Here is an 8,623-nt window from a genome sequence, read left to right on the forward strand (position 1 = left end):
TCACCAATTTTTTTCCCCCATATTAGGCCAGCTTCCAGAGAAGTTTCCAGAGCAGCAAACTTTGAAACCTCTTTTGGTTTCTTAGTATGTGACTGCTCCTGCTTTCTTCCCTGTCTATGAAATTAAAGATATTAATATAATTTTATGTGGCATTAAGTGAGGTAGAGGGAGAACAGAAATTGCAGGAAGAGCTTACAATACATTATTCTGGTAGAAAGAGCCTCTGTTCTTCCCAGTCCTACCAGATCCAGTTCAAACTTTCCTTTCTCTTTTTCATGTCTTATCTCTTGTTTACAATACTTTTTTGGTCGTCCTCACAGTCCCTGCTAGCTCTAAAAATCTATGATTCACCATTTTTTTCCTTGATACTTCTCTTGCCAAAAGGGAAGAAAACGACAAATATTTTTGTGGCTGTGATGGAATTCTGAGGGGAAGTGGAATGAGGTACATTGTTGAGGAAAAACAGATTTAAGAGAAAGATAGGGAAACATTAAGACTAGATAAAAAGAAGAGGTGGCTGATTTTAATAACAGTTCCAGGTTTTTTTGATTTCTGCCTTTAAGGAACAGAGCTCAATAAGGAATCAGTTCCATTTCAAGTTCCCTGACTCCTAAATCTTGATGTTAGACTTGGCAGATATTTCCTCTCCTTCCTTCTCACTATCCTCAAGCCCATGATTTTACAGAAAAAGAAAAGGAAAGCCAGAGAGGGTATGTAACTCAAGCAAAGTTGCAAAGAACTTAAAGGAGCAGCAATTTTTCTTGTCTTTTGCCTCAAGAACTCCTCATTCTTACCCTCAAATAGTGTTAGAGAAAAAAGTTTAACAAACCAACAGTTAGTAAAGTCACAGGGAAAATTCCATGAGAGAATTTGAGTTCTTTACATCAATTAAGAAGAAGAAAAAAAAACCAGTTACTTGGTGTGCAGCCATGATTTCTCTTTATGCGAAGAATGAATGTTGCTATTCGAAAAACGCACTTTGCCAAATTCATACCTCTTTCAAAACTGATGGGTTCTATTTTAAATCCAGCCCAAATTATGTGGTTCTCAAAACTGTTTATGCATGGCAAAACCCCATTTCCTGTAAGTGAGTCAACTATCTGTAACATCATTCATAATACTTCAAGCACTGCAAAAATAATTGTTTGGCTTAAATTAATTTTACAGTTCTATGGCTAACTGGGAAATTGAAATATCTCTGTGAGCTAGTTTTGGATTTTTTTTAACTAAAGTAGTGATTTGGTTAAGCAATTTTTTTTTAGTTATTTCTCCCATTTCAAATCACTTAAGCATAATCTTCTTAGTTTCAAAGTAAAATATTATACTCCTAGTGAATTCACAAATAAATGCTTTTTTTTTTTTTAAAGGCATAAGAAAGTATTTGAAAATGCCATTGGGATGTAGCCAGGCAATGTAGTTACATGCAGAAGAAAGGGGCAGACAATAGTGGCCAGACCTGAAATTGTATCTGTTCCCTGGGAATGTCAGTCTCTAGGGTGTGAGATGCAGCTTCTGGTGCTGGGAGAAGCACCATAATAGAACAAAACATGCAGGAAACATGGTTGGTTGGAAGCAAAGGTGGTCATCCTGGACGTCATTTGGCATGAGGAGATCCAACTGAAATTAAGATGGTGACTGAACAGGCAATAAAGCACAGTGTCAGGAACTCCAGGCAGGCAGGTGAGCAGTTTGTCTGCATGTAGCAGAGCCCCAGACAATAGATAGAGGCAGAAGTCTCCCATGGGAGACTAGCCTAGAGGAGTAGAGAGCAAAGCAGGTTACAAAGGCTGGGATTCAGACACGAAGGCAGGAGTAGGGTAAGTGTGGAAAGGGACACAGGGTTGAAGAATAAGGCAGAAGGCCAGTTACTCTACTTGATCTTCAAGGTCAGGAGCAAACCAGCAGCAGATGTGATTTGATCCTGTGTCCCCAAATAGAAGGCTTTACAACTCTAAACCTCCCACACCCGGTCAGATTCCCAGCTCTGGATGGTGGGCTAAGCCTGCCAGCCAACTGACTTAGCTAGAGAGGAGGGGCCTGGGGCTGTCCTGAGGCCATGCCTGGAATGAGCACTACAGTTTTACCACAGTAACTGGAAAATCGGGAGAGTGGAAGTCTCCCGTGCCCAACACTTCCACTGGCATTTTAATGTTCTATGTCAAGGTTAACTCATGCAATATTTACTATTGTCATCTACCCAAGCATTTAGTATTCTGCCTGAAAACTATTTGATCATGACAAGAAACAACAGTTAATGGTCTACTTTTGTAAACCTATCTTGGTAATACTATAATAGAGAAAAAATATGGAACTGAGTCTTCAAGGAGTAGGCTTTCTGGACCTGCAGGGGCTGGCTGTGGTATCACAGCCACCACCCAGTTTTGTTCTTGTCATGTTCATACTTGCAAGATGAGCTCACAGTTTCCTTTCAGCCCCAGCTTTCTATATTTTCATTCCAGAAGTCAAAGGGATAAACACTACTAAAGTATTTGGGGATTTCTCTTCTAGACAGTTCATGTGGCATTCATAACATTGAACGCTCAAATGAAAAACAAATGAAAAAAATTTTTTTTAAATGAAAAACCAAAAAAAAGGGCTTTGCCCTCAGTTGCTTCAGAAAGTCATTACAATCTACTACCTATTACCTATTAGGTAAATAGCCTACACTTCAAGTGCATTTATATAACTGTATTAAGAGACCATAATAAAGGAATATTACATTTCTGTTGAGCCAACTTTTTAACAGGTATATGATTGAGTTTTTATTCCTTCTTTTTTTTTTAACGAAGAGAAGATATTAAGACTAAAAAAAAAAAAAACTGTGCTAAAGTTAAAAAGAGACCATTAAAACCCAGAAATAATGAGCTGAGACAGGCTCTTCTGTCAAATTGAAGAATGACTAATGGAAAGTTAGTACGTACAGCCCAAGCTCTCTCAAGCAGTAACATTTGCACCGTATTAAACATTCATGTTTATTGATCTTTAGTGTATATAGTTTGTGGTGTCCAATGAAAAATATAAATATCTATGCCATAGAGATGCAAAATACACCTGTGTTTTGTAGACTTGTTCAATGGATAGTCGGTGAATTATGTAACTGAAGGTGATTAAATACCAAAACTTAAGACAAATTTCAGATTCATAAAAAGTTACCCACTTGAGAGTAAGAGGTTTGATAATTTGAACAAATGACAAATTATGATTCACAAATATGCTTATTCTGCCCTTTTTATAACATTCATACTTTATATAGCAACCCATTCTCACAGGCATTTTTTCCTGGTAAATATATGCAACAAAGTACTTGCATATGTACTAAACTATGATACAAATATCTCTTTACATTTTCCTTAAAAGTTAGAACAAAAATTTCCTGCTAATTAAATATATAGCAATATATCTGTAAAATAGTTGAGTAACCTTATTGAACGTAACACGTTGAATAATTCTTCCAAACTAGGACCTGGAATAATTTGTCTAATTCTAACTCAGATTTATACAATGTAAACACAAAATAAAAGGTAGCAGATATATTTGTACCTATCTAGTGGACTGAAGGAAATAATCTTCTCTGGAGACATATTAAAATAATAAACATTTTATAACAATTCTGTGAACATGTAATTAATAAATAAAATTTTTCTAAATTCCCAAGCAAAGTAATTATATTAGCTTGGTGTTTTCTATGGTTTTTCAGCTTGAATCTCTTCATCTATTTTTAATTATAATTTAATTGTTATTAATAGTGCCTTTGTTAAATGGAAACTTTCATGCATTTTTTATTTATTTCTTCCAGAAGTATTTATTTACCTCCTCTTTTTCAGGCATTGGGGGCTAGATAAGGCCACAATAAACAGGAATGAGCTATTACTCTCATCCTTAAGGGTCTCTCACTCAATCATGGCTTGATTTCAGAATTCTTCCATCTCCTAATACAATTTCCCTTTTGACTTTGCTAGGTACTATACAATTTAAGATATTTAATTTATATAGGGTTTTTCCCCCACCATTTCACAATATTTTTTGAAGGGATTAGTTTCAGACACCGTCTGAAAATTATTAGGCTATATTTGTTTTTTCATGACAATTATTTTCAGAACCAAAATTTATGACTTCTTTTAAAATTACAGTTGTATTTATGTCATATGTGCAATATCTGAGAAAAAACTGTAAAGATACTATAAGAAGCCAAAAATGTATTTTTAATAAAAGATAAGATAAATATCTCTTATGCTGTTTGAGCTCTATTTACATTTGATTTTATTTAAAATAACTTTCATAAAATCCCCCCAAATTTTACATTCTTCTCACTATCTCTGGCTAGACTTCTTTCCTTTACGTATTTCTTATATACCTTTAGATTTTATTTTTTTTATACTGTCTAATAGCTTTAACTTCATTCTTCAACACATATATACCTAAAACACTGAGTCTGCTCACCATTGCAACTCAGCAATAAATTCCGAACAAAGAAAAAAATGCTTATTAAAATGTCACTAACCTTTGCTTCATTATAATGCTTCAATTATTTAATCAACTAGAAATAGAAATTATACAAAATATTGAATTTAATGCCTTAAAGATGTTAAAATAAATGACAATGTTTCACGTGCATCTGTATTGTGCAAATCATTCTTTTCATTTTTTAAATTTGAAAATTATTTATTGAGATCTTACTGTGTGCCAGGCTCTATGGTAGCCAGTGAGAAGAATAGTAAAAATACTTAGCCTATAAAGCTTACATTCTAGAGAAAAGAGGTCAACAATAAAAATAAATAAGTAAAACTTACAGTAGGTGTGACTTACAGCATTTCCTACCGTAATCATTCTGATGCTTCCCATGAGCCATACTTGCTTTTAGCTTGGGGGTGGGGAGGTGGATGAGAAGGAAGAAGCCTGAAAAAAACTTGCCCTCATGGAGGGTTCAGACAATTAACATGTATGATAGTGATACATGTTCTCACTTTTACTCAATTCCAGCTCCCAGTTTTATGTAGATGCCTACCTTATTTAACCTCACCTAATGGCTTTTGGACTGAGTTATTCAGAAAGGAAGGAAGGACAGTTAAAAGGAGGTGTCTTATTTGTGCTGCACCCTTTGTAAATTCCAATTTTATTAGAAAAAGATTTGACTTCAGAGTGTGAAGAGTTATTTTGAAGTATCATATATAGCTGAACTGATAATTTTGTAATTATTATCTTCCTCCTAAGGAATGGTCATATTTTTCAGTTATCTTGTTTCCTTGTAGTATGTATTGAGTTCATGTCATAAACAGCTATATCAATAGTAATAGTTCTATCTTTGTTCAGTGAAAACTCACACTACTCACATGTCATCATTAGACCATATCCTTTAAATACCTGAATTCCCCCATCCCCCTTCAGCTGATCAAATCCTGCTCATCTTTTAAGACTAGGCTCCCCAAAGGTTATTTGAACAATAAACGCACTTCCCAACACTTAGCCACCCAGGTAGAATTGTTCCACTTTTCCTTTGGGTGCCACTCTAATTCACTCACAGCTGCTGAAACGAAAATGTTATACTTTGGTGTTTACAGATTTGATCTCTTCCTAACCCTCACCTTTGCTCACCAGACTGAAAACCCTTCAATGGCAATTAACTGTCTTGTCTTTGCAGCTTCTAGTAAGAAGTACCTGGTCTTTATTAGGTACTTAATAAATGTTTCCTGATTAAACGAATAATGAGCTAATGAATAAATGTCATTTACATAAGGTGGTAAATTGACAATCTCTCATTTTCCCTTCCTGTACTTAATGATTATATATTTCAAGACAACTAGTTCAATTTAGGCAGGTCGTTTTTGCCCACAGGCTAGGCCATAGGGGACTAAGTCTGAGGAAACCTCATTCTCATCTTATTATAAATAAATGAGCTGAAAATACCTATGAAGATTTCATTGAGCACCTGAAAGTTTCAAAATTTTATGCTATCCCTAAATAAAATTGGACTAGGACAAAGTGACCATGCTTTACATAAAAATAGGTTTAGAAAACATAATAAATCCAGGTAACTGTTCTGACTATGAGGTTGGTGAACTCCTTGAAGTATGATGGAAAAGGAAAATGCAGAGTAACAAACAACAGATACCTCTTTTGAGAAGGAAAGCGTTGGTGGTGGTAGACTCCACAGAACGCAGTGGCCTTTTAGGTTAACGTCTTTCAAAGACATTCTGTTCTCCACTGTGAGCATTAACTGGGCAGGGCATGGCTCCCAGATAGATGAAAGTGACTTATAGTATCTTAAAGCAATAAATAATCTAATATTTATTATTTAGTATACTAGGCACTTTATAGCCATTATTATATTTATCCCCACAAAACCCTTTATTATCCTTGTATTTTATAGATGAGGAAACAGGCACAAAAATTCTGGTAATTTGTCCAAGGTCAGATACCTCAGAATAAAAAAGCTAATAGTTGAATCCAAGGTGTCAGTACATTCCTACCCACTATTCTGCTCCCAAACTTGAAATATAGCAAGAAAACTCTTCAGATGATGAAATTTTTAAAATACAGTTTCACATCCCTTGCAGTGACCTTGGAGGACCAAGGACTGACTATAGATTTGCAGTGTTCTTGTATGTGTTTAGAATCACGGGAACAAGTCTCTGCTGTACAGCATCAGGGTAACTGAACCATCATTCGACTGGTGACTATTTAACAGGACATGTTGAGATCTTTCATGCAGAAACATAATGCTGCCTTTTTTTCCTTTCCATCTTATTTTACCATTCAGTAAAAATTGTCACCCTTTGGTACTTCTTATCAAGATATTTTGTATGCTGCTAATTTTCCCGACATTTATATGTAAAACATATCCCAGTGGAGGAATATACTAAATAATTAAAATCTATTTAGATCGCCTATGTTGTCTAACTCATGTAATGGAGATGTTTCTTAGGGCTAGTTATTTTTTTCTGAACAAAGTAATTTATTTGCACATGTTATTTTAATGAGTGATGATCAGGAAAGAAATATATTGTATGTTACTCTAGTCTAAGCATCATTTAGAAAAGACCAAATGCAAAAAAAAAAAAAAAACACCCAAAAACCAAAAACATAACTGAAGAAGGCTGAAAATTACTACTCATTCCTAAGGGCAATATTCAGATATGGGTGGCAGGCATTATGCCAGTATAACAGATGGACACATTGAGGCCCCTACTTGTTGGTATGAAATATTAATATGAGGGCATGATTCCAAGCTGAGAACATAAAAACAAATTACTTTGGAGGTTAAGGGGATATGTTATCACTAATCCATCGCTGAGCTGAATTAGCCTTCAAAAATAAAAATCGCTCCCAATAACATGTTTAACCTAATGCTAAACTTATTTTAACCAGGTGGGGTTTTGGAGAGACTGTAGAAAGCTATTATAAATTTTCTGAACTCATCAAATATGGAATAAGAAGTTCGATACAGAAGATGATATATTGATCTGGGGATGCTAAAAATAAAGAGAGTGGAGATCTAGCCCTTAATGACCCTCAGAAGTAGAATCATGAAGTAATTTTATGGATGCCAAAATACTATGTTGTACTTCCTTAATCCTAAACCAATAATCCTTCTCATCCTTAATGTTACAAAGAATTAGTGGTCAAGGTCACTTATAAAATATTCTGCAATATATAATAAAGAAAAATAACCTGTATAAATGTCTCTTTAGATTTACCACAAAGGGTCTTCCCGAGGTTTTCCAAGAAAGAAAGCAGAACAGATTAATTGTATAAGCAATTTTAGGGGTTAATGAATTACCTTTTACCTTTCTGGACCTCAATTTCCTCAGGGGTGCATGGCCTGCTTCATGTTGGCAGAGCTAAAAAAATTCATTAAGAATTCTGCAAATATAACATTCTGTTTCAAGGTCTGCGCTAATGCTTTTAGCTGGACTCGGCATCTGTGAAATTTCTGCCTTGTTCCTTAACTCTGGTCATGTCATTTAAACTCTCTGGGTCATATCTGTAAACCAGGTAGGAAAAATACAAGTCCTAACCATGCTACACAGAGATTCTGGAAAAGTGGTTAAAAAAAAAAAAAAGGTAAAAATGAAGGTGGAAAAACAGTATCAAAGAAGCAACATATATGGCGTGATAATTGTTTTAAAATGAATTTTATGTGGAGAGGAGGATATAGAAGAAGAAAATGTAATACATCAGTTTTAAGTTTTGAAAGAAATTAATTTTGAACTTTAATAGTTTATTGCTATTAACAAATGAAAACTTTAGATAAATTTTTAAGCCTCTGATAAGAATAACTGTTAGTTTTATTGGGAAAATATATTTCTTAAATAATCCCACAATAAATCATTGTTGTAAACACCAGGCACAAGAGAATGATAAGGGAAAAGGAGAGAAGTAGGAATTAATTTTTTTTTTAACTTGACAGATTGTTAGATTCAGACACTGTCTATAACCATAAAGAGACAATGCCATGAAGTCACCTCTTAATATCCAAAAGGATCTCATTTGCAGAACTCTAATTATATGCTTTCATCCAACAGTCAACATGCTGGGTTAGTTTTTCTAGTTTGCACTTTATAAACTTTGAACTCAGTTTTTACTTCTTTTTTTGTAAAGAATAGTAGGTAAGCAGTCATATCTG

This window comes from Delphinapterus leucas, chromosome 8 (assembly GCF_059928025.1).
Source record: "Delphinapterus leucas isolate spDelLeu-1000000601 "Yukka" chromosome 8, BTC_Dleu_Yukka2, whole genome shotgun sequence".
NCBI classification, from domain to species: Eukaryota; Metazoa; Chordata; class Mammalia; order Artiodactyla; family Monodontidae; genus Delphinapterus; species Delphinapterus leucas.